This window comes from Lampetra planeri, chromosome 28 (genome assembly GCF_965212315.1).
Source record: "Lampetra planeri chromosome 28, kcLamPlan1.2.h2, whole genome shotgun sequence".
NCBI lineage: Eukaryota > Metazoa > Chordata > Hyperoartia > Petromyzontiformes > Petromyzontidae > Lampetra > Lampetra planeri.
In genome coordinates this window covers 196310-213944 of record NC_136134.1, presented here as the reverse complement: position 1 = coordinate 213944, position 17635 = coordinate 196310, and the positions used below count along the sequence as shown (strand labels likewise).

At 47.1% G+C, this 17635-nt stretch overlaps 1 protein-coding gene and 1 long non-coding RNA gene across 3 annotated transcripts in view; one reads left to right on the top strand and one right to left on the bottom strand.

The window, feature by feature from the left end:
• Positions 1-1648, bottom strand: part of LOC144728288 (monocarboxylate transporter 13-like) — a 31558-nt gene extending 29910 nt beyond the window's left edge. For both annotated transcript variants that reach the window (XM_078607596.1, XM_078607597.1), the window contains exon 1: positions 1528-1648. The gene's annotated coding sequence lies outside the window, so the exon portion shown is untranslated. The remainder of the gene's footprint in view (positions 1-1527) is intronic.
• LOC144728289 (uncharacterized) lies at positions 1548-15873 on the top strand. The gene is made up of 3 exons (XR_013587505.1): positions 1548-1848; positions 5168-5260; positions 15749-15873. It is a non-coding gene; the product is annotated as an uncharacterized LOC144728289 (long non-coding RNA).
• The last annotated feature ends 1762 nt before the right edge of the window (positions 15874-17635 follow it).

The window sequence follows — 17635 nt, the reverse complement described above, 5'->3', positions numbered from 1 at the left end:
TCAAACTCTCCCTTCGTATCGTACCCCCGCGTGTGTGAAAGGGAGTTAATGTTTAACAACGTTACATTCCCTGATGTTTTTAAATAGAAACATTTAAATTTAAAGCTTTTACATTAATAATTACAACATTTAAATTAAAAATTAACTCACAGCGGCCTAAAGCCTAGAACTAGGCCTCAAACTCTCCCTTCGTATCGTCCGATTAGGTGTAGCAACATCGCCCCCTACTGCAAACACTTGGCAGGACCCTACAAAAACCTTCAGACTCAGTGGGGCTTTCCTGGCTAAACAAGTGTAATAATACATTATGTTTATATTCTTTGGTTATTCGTTCCTACCAGCCCACCCCGCAGGTCCTGTTAAGTAGCAGTAGAATTCTCAAAATCATCATGGGCAGCAACACTGTCATTAAGTCATCATAGGCAGCTGCGGCGACAGCAGTGTCCGCTGTGAAAGCGATGCAAGCCTGTGAGCCAGCGCTTCGGAGACAGGTTTTGTTCTGCGAGCTGTGAAGCTATCAGGAGATTTCAGGACAATGTGGAGCTTCGCGTGTGGTCTCTTCTCACGTATAGCCTCGGGTTTACCAGCCAGTAATGCTCACACAAGGTCGCACTCATTACGCACAAAGTGTATGCCACAATGAACCACAATACCTCGCTGCAGATCTCGGCAACGAGCATAAACCATCACGCGAGTTCCGGTCATCCTCGCAGCAGCTTCTGGCTAAGCCATCGCACGCTTTCAGATGACTTATGTGGTAGTCTGGAATGCTCCTCCGATATTAGGAAGCCACTTCAGCTATGTACTTTTAAATCTCTACGGGAAACTAATTTCTTGAGAACTGCTTTTTTGTGTTTAGTTTGTTGTCCTTCCCCCGCACCTCCGATTGGCAGTGTGGCTACGTACGGTGCGAAAGAAGTTCAACATACCCTACGCGCCGCACGCTTCCCAGTGGTCAATTAAGCGCCCTACAATAAACCGTGACACATTTGGTGTATGACGATCAACACGCTTGGACCTTTGCCATCCGGAGGTCGCCGGTTCGCTTAAATCTCGCGGCGCGGCCGTGGTGGAACACTGGCGGTGGTGCTGGTTGAGCCCAGCCCGCCCACCCGCCCCCAGCAGCCGTGCGGGTCGGGGCAGCGTCTTCTGACAAGCGTCGGGACGCGGTACCGCCTGGAGGGGCTCTTGGGCAGGGGCTAAACCCCCACGCGCCTTCCTTCTCGCGTCGCCTACGGCTTATGTAAGTATACTGTACGCAACGTGTTATTCATTGTCGCGTATACAGGGCGCGTGTCATCCGGATCGGGTTCGGATACCGTGCCGATTAACTTTCCCGTCATCACAGTCAACAGCCACGCTCTATCTACTGCTGGTTGAAGGCTTCTCGCATTGAAACAAGTCGCAAAAAATAAAACCCACGCCCGGCCACGAGAGGCTTGACCGCATTAGCCGACAAGCCGACAGAGAGAGCAAGACATCCCCCCTAACCCGCCATGACCCCGTGTCGTGACCTCCTTTACTCACGGCGACCTTCTCCAGCTGCTGCTGCTCGCCTCGCCCTGCAGAAGCCGCTCGCTGCGTTAATGACGGCAGGAGGGGGGAGGAGCGCGACCCCCACGTGGACCTTCACCGGCACGAGTCGCGGGATTCCCCCCCCTCTCCAGGGAGTGAGGGGCGGGGCTCTCCCTCCTCCTGACCCCTCCCCCGACTCGTTTCCGGGGCAGCGCGGTGACGTTGTCGGTGACGTTGCCGGAAGCCGCGAGAGACGAAATCGCGCGGGAAAGAAAGATGGACTCGCGAGAGGAGACGGAGCTGCGCGCCGCGTTCAGCGCGGAGATCGTCCGGGTGCGCCGCTCCACCCCCCCCTCTCCCTTCTGCTCTCACCTCCCTCTGCTCTCCCTTCCATCTCCACTGCTCTCGCATCTCTCTAAAATCGCCTCACTCTCCACTGCGCTCTCATCTCTACACTCCCCTGCTTCCCAACTCACTCCAGTCGGTCCTCTCTACCCTCTTTTCACGATTCTACTCCCATCACTAATTGCTAATTCTCCCCCCAACCATCCACTCCCTTTGTAAGATATTGGGAGGCGTCAGTGCTGTATAAAATAGCAGTCGTTAACGCATTTCAATACAAACCCTTTCACACTGCCCGGTCAAATCCATGCACACGTCGCTCTCATCCGAAGCGCTCGTACTTCTTGTCGATTGATATCTTCACGGGCACGGCCAATTCACTGGCTGCTCCTATGTTATTATTATTGACCATCCCTTCTAGCCCTCACGCGCTGTAATACGATAAAGGAGGAACATATAGATTTGAAGCTTTCGTGACTGCAGGAATCCATACTCGTTGGTTCTTTCGGTAAAGTCACGAAGGTATAAAATAAAATAAATCACGACGTTTCGGGCGCAACACAAGCGTGTTGCGCATGGTCTGCTGCTGAGGCAGACTGCCTCAGCAGCAGACCATGCTTTCCCACCTGATGATAGACGTTTGTGTTGCACCCGAAACGTGATTTGTTAAATTTTATACCTACGTGACTTTACCGAAAGAACCAAAGAGTGAGGAACATATTCTTTGGTTCTTTCGATAAAATCACGTAAATAGAAAAAAATAAGGAAAATAAAAAAGCACACTAACTAGTCTATATAAAGTGCATCGACTGCCTTGTTCTTAATCGGAGTGAGTGTACTGGCAATCTATAATGTAGACTGTAGACTGGTTATTAAGTTTGGTGAGTGTACTGGTAGTCTATAATGTAGACTGTAGCAATGGTTATTAAGCTGGGTGAGTACTGGCAGTCTATAATGTAGACTAGCCTGGTTTTTAACCTGGTTCTCCTGACTGGTTATTCAAAAACACGTCTATTATGATCTTAAAAGACAATGAAAACTCGGTGAACTAGTCTCTATATAAAGTGCGTCGACTGAACATCTGCTGTAACAGTAGACCGATGTACAGACCAATGTTAGTCCTGAAATTCGGGCAGCAGCAGCACAAACAGCACCACGGCAGCTAAAATCTTGAGCCAGCGGCAGTCTGCAGTGAGGCCATATTGAAGGATGTGTAATCCATGGGGCAAGCTGCCAGACTGTCAGACTCGCTGCTGAGCTGAGTGATAGCTAGCATACTCTTAGGTTTTTTCGGTAAAGTCACGTAGGTAAAATTAAAATTAATAAATGTAATTATAAAAATAATAAATCACGACGTTTCGGAGGCAACGCAAGTCTCCGTCATCAGGTGGGACCGTCACAGCTAGATTTACTGTATCAAGTGAGGCAAAACATTTCAAGATACAAGTTCTTAAATACAAGTTAAGGGAGGAGGAGGGGGGAGGGGCTTATCTGAATGTGGTAGCCAATGAATGGAACGTATTGGGGGGGGGGGGGGCAGGGCTAAAAGAGAACAAATGCACATGCTAAAGGTGCACATGCTAAAGGTGCACATGCTAAAGGTGCACATGCTAAAGGTGCACATGCTAAAGGTGCACATGCTAAAGGTGCACATGCTAAAGGTGCACATGCTAAAGGTGCACATGCTAAGGGTGCACATGCTAGAAGAGAACGACAAAGCACATGTTGTTTTACCCAGTGTTGGTTGACAATCCAAATACATAAAAGGAGAGTACTGTTAAACGCTGGGGATGTTAACACTCGGTAAAGTAGAATAGTACCTGTCAAATCTGCGAGCAAATGAGCACAATCAATAAAATGTAATCAAAGCAAATCTTATTTGACAGGTACTATTCTACTTTACGAAGTGTTAACATCCCCAACGTTTAACAGTACTCTCCTTTTATGTATTTGGATTATCAACCAACACTGGGTAAAACAACATGTGCTTTGTCGTTCTCTTCTAGCATGTGCACCCTTAGCATGTGCACCTATAGCATGTGCACCTTTAGCATGTGCACCTTTAGCATGTGCACCTTTAGCATATGCACCTTAAGCATGTGCATTTGTTTGCTTTTAGCCCCGCCCCCCCCAATACGTTCCATTCATTGGCTACCACATTCAGATAAGCCCCTCCCCCCCTCCTCCCCCCTTAACTTGTATTTAAGAGCTTGTATCTTGAAATTTTTTGCCTCACTTGATACAGTAAATCTAGCTGTGATGGTCCCACCTGATGACGGAGACTTGTGTTGCCTCCGAAACATCGTGGTTTATTATTTTATTTTTATTATTACTTTTATTAATTTTATTATTTTTGACCTACGTGACTTTACCGAAAAAAACCTAAGAGTATGAATCATTGCAGTCACGAAAGCTTCAAATCTAGAATTGATAGCTAGCAGTCAGCGGTACGGTGGCATACAAGTGACACATCTCCCACAGTACTACTTCTCCCGGTAGGACTTGTCTGACCGTTGAAGAAACTGAACTGTGGCTCATTTGAAGGCCAATGTAGACAAATTTTTATCGAGGCTTCATCTCCCACCCCCCGTTTTCTATGCGTACGTACATTGTCAGTAGGCCCCCCCATAAGCAAGCGTGCGCATTTGGGTTTGTTTCCCATTCCATGTGTACGTACTAACTGGATGGCCCCTTAAAACCCTCCGCTAATGGAGCTATATTGATTCTATATATCAAAAAAGTGTTATGCCTTTTAAAATTGTTTTTACTGTGTCCGATTTCATCATTGTAGCATGTGAGTGGTCGCTTTTGTTTCCAATTCTGCGAGCAAATGAGCACAATCAATAAAATGTAATCAAAGCAAAGATTTTTTCCTGGATCGAGCTGGGTACATCACGTGCAAGTGGCACGCCCCCTCAATCCCCTTTTTTTGATTGGTTAAGCGCCACTTTTATTTCAGTCTGCTTTTATCGAATTACACCGCCCCTACCAAAGCCCACTTAATAGTTTGGGTGGTGTAAGAACCTATTATTTATTATTTGTATCCTTGTTATTTTAAACAAGCATCTCTAATTGTGTTATCATCATAGCCTATCAACTCCTGTGTGAAGATCATTGTATCTTAATCGGCCTATGTCCACAAATCCATGTGTACTATGTCTCGATGCAATTCCAAACATGCATCACTCCACGCTACTATGCACACTTCGTTTTTGTTTAAACTCGAATTTTTTTTTTTATCATTGACCGATGTTGCCTGTACTGTACATGTCATGTGACGATACTTCGTAATGGACGTGTTTCATTGAAGGAACTGGAGAAAGCTGTCGTGTTGGTGACCCAACTCAGAAAGAATATGTCTACTTTGGATACATCTGCAAATGAAATTCAGACACTTTCACAGGTAGTGAATTAATTTCAACTGTGGGCTTACAGCTGCCCGTTAGGGCTGTTAAACAATAACTATTAAACCAGTAACCATTCTCAATATGGGTTACCAGTTCTGAAAGTCGGTTACCAGTTCTGACAAGTCAGCAACCAGCAATATAAACCAGCAATAAATGCGTCGTTTAGGGCGTGCGAAAGGCACGGTGGCCTAAAGTCACCGGGTGGTAAAATCTCTCGTTTCTCACTTTAAATGTTACAGGCGTAACCCTACAATTGGGACACTCGCACCACTTCTGGCGGAAGGACCTCCACTAGAGGGAACTCTCGAGGGTATTTGGTCGACTCTTTCCCGCTGACCAGACGGATTGGAAGAAATGGTCACATTCACACTTTACCCCACTGTACGTGGCCTTGCTGATCGACTAAGTGTGGTGCACTCATGTATACTATTGGGTAGATAGAGGCACGATTCAGGAAACGTGCACTTTTGTTTCAACTTCCGCATAAAGTAGATGGAATCGAACCAGCGACTTCTGCATTGCAAGTCGAGTGTGCTATCCCCCCCTAGCATCTCCCTTGATTTCTCAGTTTAAAAGGTATTCATGTTATGGTAACACTATGTAACACATTTTTGTTCCTGGGTAGTAAGTGTTATTTTGTAATTGCTTATGCCTATAAAGTATAGAAAATGGTTATTATTCCCCACAAACTTTGCTTTTGTGACCAGGACAGTGATATTTTGAAATTTACCTATTTTCAATGAGAAAACGGGCGAATTTGTGCGATTTCGTTCACATAAAGTCAGAAAAAAATTATTAATAAAAATTAACATGTATTTATACGAACATAATACAAAAATTACTAGAAAAGGTTTAGAAGCGAGTAGTTTTTCGAGATTTATGATTATACTGTAAATCTATTTCACGAATCAGCCCCCAAATGTAGTCTCCCATCATGTTCTCATACTGTAGCGGCGTTCAAGGTCCAGTATATCCTGCTGGAAGTGCTCGCTTTGCTTCTCCGAGTACGCTTCGATGTTCTTGAATTTATCAAGATGAGCATCAAGGATTTGGACTTTGAGGGACATCCTACAGCCCATTGTGCCGTAGTTCTTCACCAGTGTCTCAACCAGCTTCACATAGTTTTGGACCTTTTGCCCAGGAAGCCGCGAACCACTGTGACAAAGCTGTTCCAAGCCGATTTTTCCTTACTAGTGAGCTTCTTGGGGAATTAATTGCACTCCAGGATCTCCTTTATCTGTGGTCCGACGAAGACACCGGCTTTGACCTTTGCCTCAGACAGCTTAGGGAAGAAGTCTTGAAGGTAATTGAAGGCTGCCGACTTGTTATCTACAGCTCTGACAAATTGTTTCATAAGGCCCAATTTGATGTGCAGTGGTGGCATCAGCACCTTCCAGGGGTCCATCAGTGGCTCCCACTTGATGTTGTTCCTCCCTAAAGAGAACTCGGTCTGCTGTGACCAGTCCCGCCTGTGGTAATGCACCTTGGTGTCCCTGTTGTCCCAAAGGCAAAGATAGCAGGGAAACTAGGTAAAACCGCCTTGGTGACCCATCAGTAATGCCACCATTTTGAAGTCTCCGATCTCCCAGCCATACTCATCATACTTTAAGGCGTCCAGCAAGGTCTTGATGCTGTTGTAATCCTCTTGAGGTGCACCGAGTGAGCCAGGGGAAGAGACGGGTACTTGTTACCGTCATGGAGCTGCACGGTTTTGATGCTCCTGGATGAGCTGTCAATGATTACAGCAGTGCATAGTGTCTGACCAGCTAGTTGTGCTTCAGGCTTGTTTCATCTGGGCCGGCCCTCTAGCTGCTACCGTAGGCGCATACCAGGCTCAACATCCCTGGTGAGTCGGTACAATCAGCAGCTGCCAACGCCGAACCCCTGGCGGCGGTTAACTAACCCGGACAACTCAGCTTGTCTGAGCTTGGGCATGTGGAACACCTGGTGGAGGAAATTCCACCAAAAGGGTCTTTGGACCTTCCACTGCAACCAGGACCATCTCCAGTCGTCTTGACTACATCTTGCCACTGGGTACAGATGGGGCTGGTCGAGAGAGTGAGGTTGACGCTGCGCAAATCACCCTCACTTAAATCCAAGTTCTCCGCGCAAGTCATGGCACTTTTTACCATCGTCATTATCCAAGTCCTGTGGCGATGGGTGAGCGACGAAGCAGCAGGCACGGATATGCTGGAAGCTGTAGCCGCAAACCTGCACGCAGGCGGCTCAGGATATTGGTCGTTCCCTCACTGGACTGAAGCAGCAGTGAAGTCTGGCAGCACCCTGAGTCACTGAGCAGCCCTAATCAGGATCACACTGCTCACCTCCATAGTGAGGAAAGGGTTAGAAAAGGTACCCTAAACATTGCCTGCTTCAAAACATCCTGGCCTTCCTACCGCAGCTGGCGGGATCCCATACTTGCGGTCGAAAAACAAATAAAATGAAAAAGACCAAAGTGATACCACTCACTGTTGGCGCCTGGAATGCACGGACTTTGATGGACACATCTGGATCAAAAAGTCCTGAGAGACGCACCACCCTTGTGGGCAGAGATCTAGGCAGATATAATATGGATGTTGCTGCCCTTAGTGAGACCCGACTGGCCAATACTGGACAGGTGACTGAAGTGGGTGCAGGTTACACATTCTTCTGGAGGGGATGAGGCCAGGAGGAGAGACGTGATGCTGGTGTTGGTTTTGCAGTAAAAAACCACCTGGTCAACCAACTGGCAAGCCAACCCAAGGGTATAAACGACCGTTAAATTACCTTAAAGCTCCACCAATTGGGTAAAAAGGAGGCCACCGTCAGCAGTGCCTATGCCCCCGTCACCAGTGCCTATGCCCCTACCATGATCGTGAGGAGATCAAAACCAAGTTTTATAATGACCTGGAAGTCATTATTGCTGCCACAGCCAGCTCTGACAAATTCCCGATAATTGGTGAATTCAATGCCAGAGTTGAAAGTGACCATCGATCATGGAATGGAGTAATAGGCGCACATGGCATTGGAAAATGTAACAGCAACGGTCTTCTGCTGCTGAAAACATGCTCTGAATTTTACCTGCTCATCACCAACACGATATTCCATCTACCAAAGCGCAATACAACTTCATGGATGCATCCTCGTTCACACCACTGGCACTTGATTGATTACGTCATCATGAGAAGGAGCGACCGGCACGATGTCAGGCTGACTGACCATCATCTCATCATCTCAAAACTTAACATCCGGATTAAGCCTTCCAGACGCCCACAAGGAAAAAGACGTGTCAAGCGTCTTCACATCACTCGCCTACAACAGGAACACACCAGACTGGCCTTTGTTGAGGCTCTAGACCAGGGGTCTCAAACTCAAATTACCTGGGGGCCGCTGGAGGCAGTATCTGGGTGAGGCTGGCTTCTCTTGCCTACTTCTTGCTGCCAGAGACCTGGCAGCGCTTCCTCTCACATAGCTGAGCCACATTTGGCTTGAGGGAGGAAGCAGTTGAGACCCTCAGTATGGCTTGAAGATGATCATCAGTAAATCTGGACCTGTACTTGGACTTATTGAAGTTCAAGGTGGAGAAAAGCTTTTCACACAAATATGTGCTCCCAAAAAGGCACATGGTCCGCTTGAACATTCGGGATAGCTCAGGGAAGCTGGGGTTCAATTCTCGCAAAAATTGCCCAAGCCTGTCTTCTTTTCCACTCACCTCCCTGAACTTGGCTTTGAGGTCAGAGTTGCACTGCAGGTCAATAAGCTCCATTTGAAGCACAGGAGGGGCATCTTGCACATCAAAGGAGAAGGGATCCGCAAAAATTTGAAAAGTGGCTCTGTGCGTCTTGAAGTCTGCAAATCTGTGATCAAATTCCTCCTGTAGCCTCAAAATGGCATCAACATACTTCTCACCACTGAATGGTGTGCCTGCATTCAGGAGTGCCTTGCATGCTGGGAATTGGCAAAGGTTTGTCTGAGAGAGCTGGGCTTTCCATAACACAAGTTTTGTGGAGAATGCTCCCACGTTGTCATAGGCAGCACTGACGAGCTGCCCCTGGCCTTGTAACTTCTTGTTCAGTACATTCAGCTCATGCGTGATGTCAACAAGAAAAGCTAAGTCCATGAGCCATTTGGGATCACTTAGCACAGGAACAGCCACCCCATCCTTCTCCATGAAGGCTTTCACTTCTGCTCTCAACTCAAAAAATCTCTTCAAGACGTTTCCCCTGCTGAGCCAACGTACCTCGGTGAAGTAGAGCACATCCTCATATTCTGACTCCATTTCCTCTAAAAAAAGTACGGAACATCCGGTGCTTTAAGCCCCTGGTTCTGATTTGGTGGATGCATTTCACAACAACAGACATCACATTGTCAAACTTCAGGCATTTGCTGCAAAGGGCCTGCTGATGGATGATGCAGTGCAGAGCAATGGCCTCCTCCACACCCTCCTCTACTAGTTTTCTTTGAACAAGTGCCACCAGTCCATTTTTCCTCCCTGTCGTTGATGGCGCTCCGTCGGTTGTTATTCCAACAAACTTCTTCCATGGCAAACCGGCATTCACAATGGCATCACACAGCTGGCAAAATATCTCCTGAGCGGTGGTGTGGCTATGCATTGAAATTACTGTGAGCAACTCCTCCATCACTTCAAAATTGTCATCAACACCACGGACATATATTGTGAGCTGGGCAGTGTCAGTGATGTCTGAACTCTCGTCAAGAGCGACTGAGTATGCATTAAAAAATTTGGCTTTCTCACGCAGTTGATCATAAATGTCACTTGACAGGTCAGAAATGCGCTCTGCCACGGTGTTAGCAGAGAAAGGCTGATGTTGCTAAATTGACCTTTCTCTCCCGGACAGACTATACTTGCAGCCTGTAAGATGCACTTTTTGATAAACTCGCCTTCTGTGAATGGCTTTCCTGCCTTAGCAATCATCTCACTAAACACGTAGCTTACTTCGACTGCTGCATTATTCTCTTTGGTTGCTTTCTTGAAGACATTTTGTTGCCTCAGTAGACATGTTTTAAGATTGGCAACCTGGTTGGCTCTCTCATCTCCCTGGTATTTTGCATACTCCTCAGCATGTCTAGTTGAGTAATGACGTTTGAGGTTGTATTCCTTGTGCACCGCAACTTTTTCTGTACAAATAAGACACGTCGGGGTGCTCATGTGCTCAACAAAGAAATATTGCATCTCCCACTTTTCCTGAAATTGTCTGTGCTCGTCACCAACCTTTCTCTTCACTGCAGGCTTTGAAAAATACATGGTTGGGGCTGTGTGACAAGATATATATTCATTCCACTTGCTGTCGCTCATGCAATAAAGTTTCAGTCAAGTGTTTAGCCAACCAGCGACGCACGGAGACGTAATTTCCGCAAATGCACGTTATTTCCGCTTTTTCCGGTAACAACAGGTGCGTAGATTATGGGGGGGGGGGGGGGGGGTAATGCGTTCCCATCAGATTTCGTCCCCACACCCCAGTCACATACAGACACAGCTGTAGCGGCTGCTATTATACACGCTTCTCTGTTTAAAGCACGGGGATCTGAGCCGGGATGAGCTGTGGATCTGCGCTTTGACGAGCTCCGGTGTGCGCACAGTGGAGAGCCGAAAGAGGGAGAGGAGAGGACTATATGAGGCAGCGTCATTGTGTGACCACGGGGTTCAAATGCTGCTGGCCACTGTCGGGGCTTTCGCTGCCTTCAGTCACATCATCACATTTTTCTATGCATTTTGTGCTTACTTTGTGCCGGCGTGTTGGCTTGCCTGCGTTCCGGGACTTATTTGAGCCAATTCGGTACCTCTCGTATCGAAAAAAATATGAATATTAAAAAAAGTTTTTTAAGAAATGATTAAAATAAAATATAACAATATAATGTAATCACTAGAAAATTACGGAGCCCCTGTTGACATCGGTTGATGAATTACTAATTTGTGGCCACGCAATAACAAGATAATCTAATAAGTTATATATAAAGCTTTCTTAACAACAGCATCACAATTTCATAAAATAATAACAAATGCAGACTTCTAAGATGAACCAAAATAATTATGCACATCGTCATGTACAGTCTGTGGCTCGGTGCGTAAATGTCACCACCAGAGGATGAGGGAATTAAAATAATTAAAATTCATCCACACATATCAGGTGTAAATAATAATGTAAAACAGCCCAGACTGTAAAATGTAGGTATTAGCTCAATGACGTGTTATAAACTGCTGCGGTTTAGAATAATCCGTCTGCGTAAAGAAGCTCCCAAAACCTCACAGCGCAGCGTGTGCGTAAAGGAGCCGTGGTCTCCCTTGAATTTGCCTTCAATTTAACAAATTGTGTGTGTTCCGTTCGTTTTCTCCGCTGGACACAGAAGTCGCCTTTTCTCAAGATGCCACTTTATTAATCACTGACACAAAGACTGATACCGTCACTGCAGAATAGCCTAAAAAAGTCCCACTGCTTTGTAAGTGGCATGTGTGTGCTGTTTTAAGCGTCGTTTTATGTGCGTTCTGGGACCGGTGCTCGTCGTACCTGCGCTGTCATATGTACTTAGCGTTCCTGCACCTTGTGATTTACAAATGAAGCACTGGATACATCATGACCTGCGCAAAAGAGGGCGGAAAACTATGAATATCACCCTCCTGCTCTCCGCACATCCAAAGCCACTCTTTTCTCTCCTGGCTCTCTCTCACTCACTCTCACACGTACATAAACACACACACACACGACCCCGCCCCCCATGTCACTCACATGCATGCCGCATTCACTGGACAGGCACACAGTAGGAAACCAGAACATCATAACATTGTCCCACACAACAGCTAACAGCGGGGTTGCTACAATATAAAACTCGCGGGCCGCACTAACATTAAACTTTCATATTAAGGTGGGGGCCACAAAATATCGTCCCGAGGGCTGCAATTGGCCCGCGGGCCGCGAGTTTGAGACCCCTGCTCTAGACCATCACCTGGAGTCTCTAAGCTTCGAACATACAGATGCTGAGGCAGACTGGACTGCTCTCAAGACCGTGTTGCATTATACAGCCCTTGAATTACTTGGTGTTCCCATACATACACATCAAGATTGGTTTGATGAGAACGATGCAGACGTCTGAGCACTCCTTGACGAAAAACATCGCCTGCATGAAGCATATTTGAATGACAGCAGCTCAAGCTTAAAGAAAACTGCCTTCCTCAACATTCGCAGGGTTGTCTAGTGGAGACTCAGAGTCATGCAAGACACCTGGCTGTGTGCAAAAGCTGAGGAGATTCAGTCCTACGCTGACAGTAACAACACCAAGTGCCTCTATGATGCACTCAAGCAGGTCTATGGTCTGCAACACTCAGCAACTTCACCTCTCCTGAATGCAGATGGAACAACACTCCTCACAGAGAAGGACAAAATACTTGCGAGGTGGGCTGAACACTTCAGCGATGTCCTCAACCAGCCATCATGCATAAATGAGGAGGCAATTGCGAGACTGCCTCAAGTTGAAATAAACCAGTCCCTTGTTGTTCTACCATCAATTGAGGAAACCAGCAAAGCCATAAGCCTCCTCTCATCAGGCAAAGCTCCGGGGTCCGATGCTATTCCAGCAGGAATCTACAAGGCTGGAGGGCTTCGCTTAGTCTTGAAACTGACCGACCTTTTCCAGTCTCTGTGGAAATTAGAAGCCGTTCCCCAGGAGTTCAAGGATGCCTCTATAATCCATCTCTATAAGAGGAAAGGCAATCGGCAGGCCTGCGACAACCATAGAGGCATCTCCATACTATCAATCGCTGGCAAAATCTTGGCAAGAATCCTTCTGAACTGCCTGCTGTAACTACAGCAGTGCATAGAGACTTTGGTGGTACATGCTTTGACAACAGAAGTGCATACTGAATGTGGTGGTACCTGGTATGATTACAGCAGTGCATACTGACTGCGGTGGTTCCTGGTATGATTACAGCAGTGCATACTGACTGTGGTGGCACTTGCTTTCACTACAGCAGTGCATACTGACTGCAGAGGTACCTGCTATGATTACAGCAGTGCATACCGACTGTGGTGGTGCCTGCTATAACTACAGCAGTGCATTCCGAAGTTGGTGGTACCTGCTTTCACTACAGCAGTGCATCCTGTGGTGTAACCTGCTATGATTACAGCAGTGCATAGCGACAGTGGTGGTACCTGCTATGATTACAGCAGTGCATACTGACTGGTGGTACATGCTATCACAACAGTAGTACATGCTGACTCTATAGCAGTATATATCGACTTATAGCACAAACCATGAACCTGACAAAGTGGAGTGGTGAGGCCTAGTCCCATGCAGAGCCCCCGGCCTTGCCTAGATTGCCCAGCCTGCAGGCTGGGGGCTGGCCGTTACCCCCCCCCCCCCCACCATCCCCCCGGGCCGCGCATGGTCCCTCCCCCCCACCAAAATGTGTGAGATGGTGTGGTCGAGCGTGCGTATAAAAGAAATAAATAACAAAAAACGCACAATATCGCTAATTAAACTAATTTAAAGGTGACGGACGTGAAAAATGAATAGCGCTTGCCAACCGCGGGGCTTTCGGCGTGGTACGTGGCAAATACATTTTTACGTAAAACCCCACCATTTGAGAGCCAAATCCCTCGCAAGCGCGTGAACACACATACAGACGGACAGACAAAAAATGACATTTATATATGATATTTTTTCAATGACATTGAAAATTGTCAAACATTTTTTAATTTAAAACTTTTACAATTAAAAAAATTGTAACAAATTTATAACATTAAATTCCGAGAAACAATTGTCCATCTTACCTTCCAGAGTTTTTTTTTGCATTGCTCGCAGGTGAAATGAGGTGCCCAGGGTTTGTTTTGATCCCTGGCAGGCATGCCGAAATATGCCTTGTACGCCTCACACATCTTAGCAGATGCTTCAACAGAGTACTTTTTTGCTCTTGTCTTGATAAATTGGCCGCAGACAGCAAAATGTGTCTGCTGGATGCATGCAGCCTCTTGATGCCATCTCAGAAAAATGCAGATATGTATCCACTTATACTGGTAGGAACGAAGTGAACCAGCCTACAATAGATTATATCGTCCGTCCGTCCGTCCGTGTAGCAACATCGCCCCCTACTGCAAACACTTGGCAGGACCCTACAAAAACCTTTAGACTCAGTGGGGCTTTCCTGGCTAAACAAGTGTAATAATACATTATGTTTATATTCTTTGGTTATTCGTTCCTACCAGCCCACCCCGCAGGGTCCTGTTACAACTGGAACTAAACTGAACTGGTGGGCTTAAGGCCCCTGTATTTATATTACTATTCATATTACTGGAAAGTTGTAGAAGTTACTCCAAGTTTACTCAGCACTGAATCTATCTGGAATTTTCTGGAAAAATTTTTAATTTCCAAAAATCACTGTCCTGGTCATAAAAGCAAAGATTGTGGAGAATAATAGCCATTTTCTGTACTTTGAGGCACAAGCAATTAGGAAATAACACTTGCTACCCAGGAACAAAACAAAACAAAAAATGTGTTACACTGTTATTGCTGTAAATATTTATATTTGTATCAAAACGGTAACTTGTTTTAACCAGTTCCATTGGTGTGATTCACGATTTTGCAAAATAACTGAATTTAACAACTTCATTGGCGATTATGTTTCTTGTTGCATTTTTTCTGCAATATTTAAATTTTACATGTCTTGTCACGTTGAGGTGAAGACATTTCCATTCGTAACTGTGACGGCCTGCAATGCACAGTTGCCAATTATGGGAAATTGCATAATTGGTAACTATAAAAAATGGTGAGAAAAAAATTGTTACCTCGTTGCTACATGTAACATTTTCTTCAGCAAAAACACATTTTTACCTTTTTAAGTGAGAAATTAAGGGACTTTGCCATAGTGTCATGGGTTGCGCACTAGACTTGCAATCCAGAGGTCACCGGTTCCATTCCATCTCAAGGTGCGGCATTTGAAACAACGAAGCAAGTTTCCTTAATCCTCGTGCCCCTGTCCGTCCAGGAGTATACATAGGTGCACCACAGTCACTCAGCAGGTCATGTGTGGTGGGGTAAAGTGTGGGCATGTCCACCTTTTCTAAGATGCCTTTTAGGGCTGCCTCTAGTGGAGGTGAGCAATTGCAAGAATGCACTTGTACGTGTTAACTGCTCAGAAACGGGAAATTGCACCACGTGGTGACTGGGGCTGCTATGCGGGTTGTACATTCGCGTATACAAATCGGTACATTCATTACTAACATTTCATTTGAATTCACGACTAGTTCCTGGCTTCCAGGATCGGTAATTTAGTCTGAAAAACGATTACTGATTTACCAGTTATTTAACAACCCTAGTAAAAACATATCTATATGATTCAATAGAGAGCTCCAAAAAACTGGTGAATTGTGGGGTATATGATCCACAATATGGTCCGCTGGTATCAATGTGGTTTTGTTTTTAGTTCTGCTGTACTGTAATTGTTTTACATGTTTTTTCGGATTGTTTCTCACATTCTAATTCTTGCTTTTCAGAAATGGAAAATCTTTCAAGTATATCTGGATAACATCAATGAACTTGCCGCTGCATTGTCAACACTGCAATGAACTGTTTCCTTAACCTCAACATTTTGTATGTGTAATAAACGACTGGACCACGATGTCTGGCTCAGTGTCCTTTATTCGGTTCGTACTGTATTCCCACACGGCTGTCTCTACTCTGTAGCTTCTCCACGGTGCTGACTCCGATGTCGGCCCGGTCCACAACAGCAGCCCCGCTGCTGTTACTCTCACACAGCCCCCCTTGGCTGTACTCGCTGCAACTCCTCTCTCCTTCGTCCTCTGCAGCTCTGACAGCCTCGTGCTGTCTCTCCCTCTTCTCTCCCGCCACACCTGGCAGCCACACCGCTGCCTCTAACACGCAGCCCTTCTGGCTGTCTTCTCCGCAGCTGCACACCACTCCGTAGCTTCCTCCTGTCTTCGGGGTTGGCTCCCGATGGCCGTCGGTGCCCCCCCTCTTCTCACTCGCCCGCGTGGCCTCACTCTTTTCCGCTCACACCCCGACTGACTTCCCCTTCCGGTTTACCCGCTTAAGGACCCGAACCTTCCACCCACGTCACATGGCTCCACCCCCCGTGACGTCACATCCGGAAGGTCGCTTACGCCCGCATTACACCACCCTCCCCCGTAGAAAAATCCCAGCCGACCTCGGCTGACCAATAGCAAATCGTAATGCGGCGAATCGACCTTCCCCCCTAAAGGACACTAAGCATACAATGTAACAGCAAGAACAACAACAACAACGCAATTAACATCAACGAACGTACAAAAAGCATGCAATAAATACAACTGTAAGAAAAAGATAACAACACAGCAACAATCAACGAAACGTAAGCGATTTGGAACGTGTGCGGGTCGCCGGCCCGTCCCGGACGGTCGGCGGCCCACTCGCAGAACGGAAACGCGATGAAAGTCGAGGAATGACGGGGTAATCCCCCTGTCGCAGCTGGAAGTCCACCAACGTCCCGTGTCCCTAAAGAATCAGTCTTGGGCTTGTCCCGTGACCGTGCCTGCAGCTGGGTCGGAAGGGCTGCAGGGCTCGAAGGTCCCGCAGACCTGGCAGGCGTCCTCCGAGCAGGGCCCCTCGTCCCCCGCAATGTCACGGCCGGCCTGTCTGGAACAGGTACGACAGGCGCTCTAGCAAGATCAATGGACGCAGGCAGGGGAGAGTCAGCAGCAACAGACCCCGGCAAGGCAACATTGGGGGATGACGCATCATGTAAGGGAGCAACATATGGTTTCAAGCGCGACGTATGCACAACCCAGCGACGAGATCCAATTTGGACGCGTGCTGACTCCGATGTCGGCCCGGTCCACAACAGCAGCCCCGCTGCTGTTACTCTCACACAGCCCCCCTTGGCTGTACTCGCTGCAACTCCTCTCTCCTTCGTCCTCTCTGCAGCTCTGACAGCCTCGTGCTGTCTCTCCCTCTTCTCTCCCGCCACACCTGGCAGCCACACCGCTGCCTCTAACACGCAGCCCTTCTGGCTGTCTTCTCCGCAGCTGCACACCACTCCGTAGCTTCCTCCTGTCTTCGGGGTTGGCTCCCGATGGCCGTCGGTGCCCCCCCTCTTCTCACTCGCCCGCGTGGCCTCACTCTTTTCCGCTCACACCCCGACTGACTTCCCCTTCCGGTTTACCCGCTTAAGGACCCGAACCTTCCACCCACGTCACATGGCTCCACCCCCCGTGACGTCACATCCGGAAGGTCGCTTACGCCCGCATTACATATGTATTAACTTACATATGTATAGTTATTAATAAAGACTAGAATGTGATGGCCATTTTGTGCTCTATTTGATATTAAGACTAATTGTTCCAAATATTTGAGTGGTACGTTTCCATGCCCCTGTGAATTCAGCT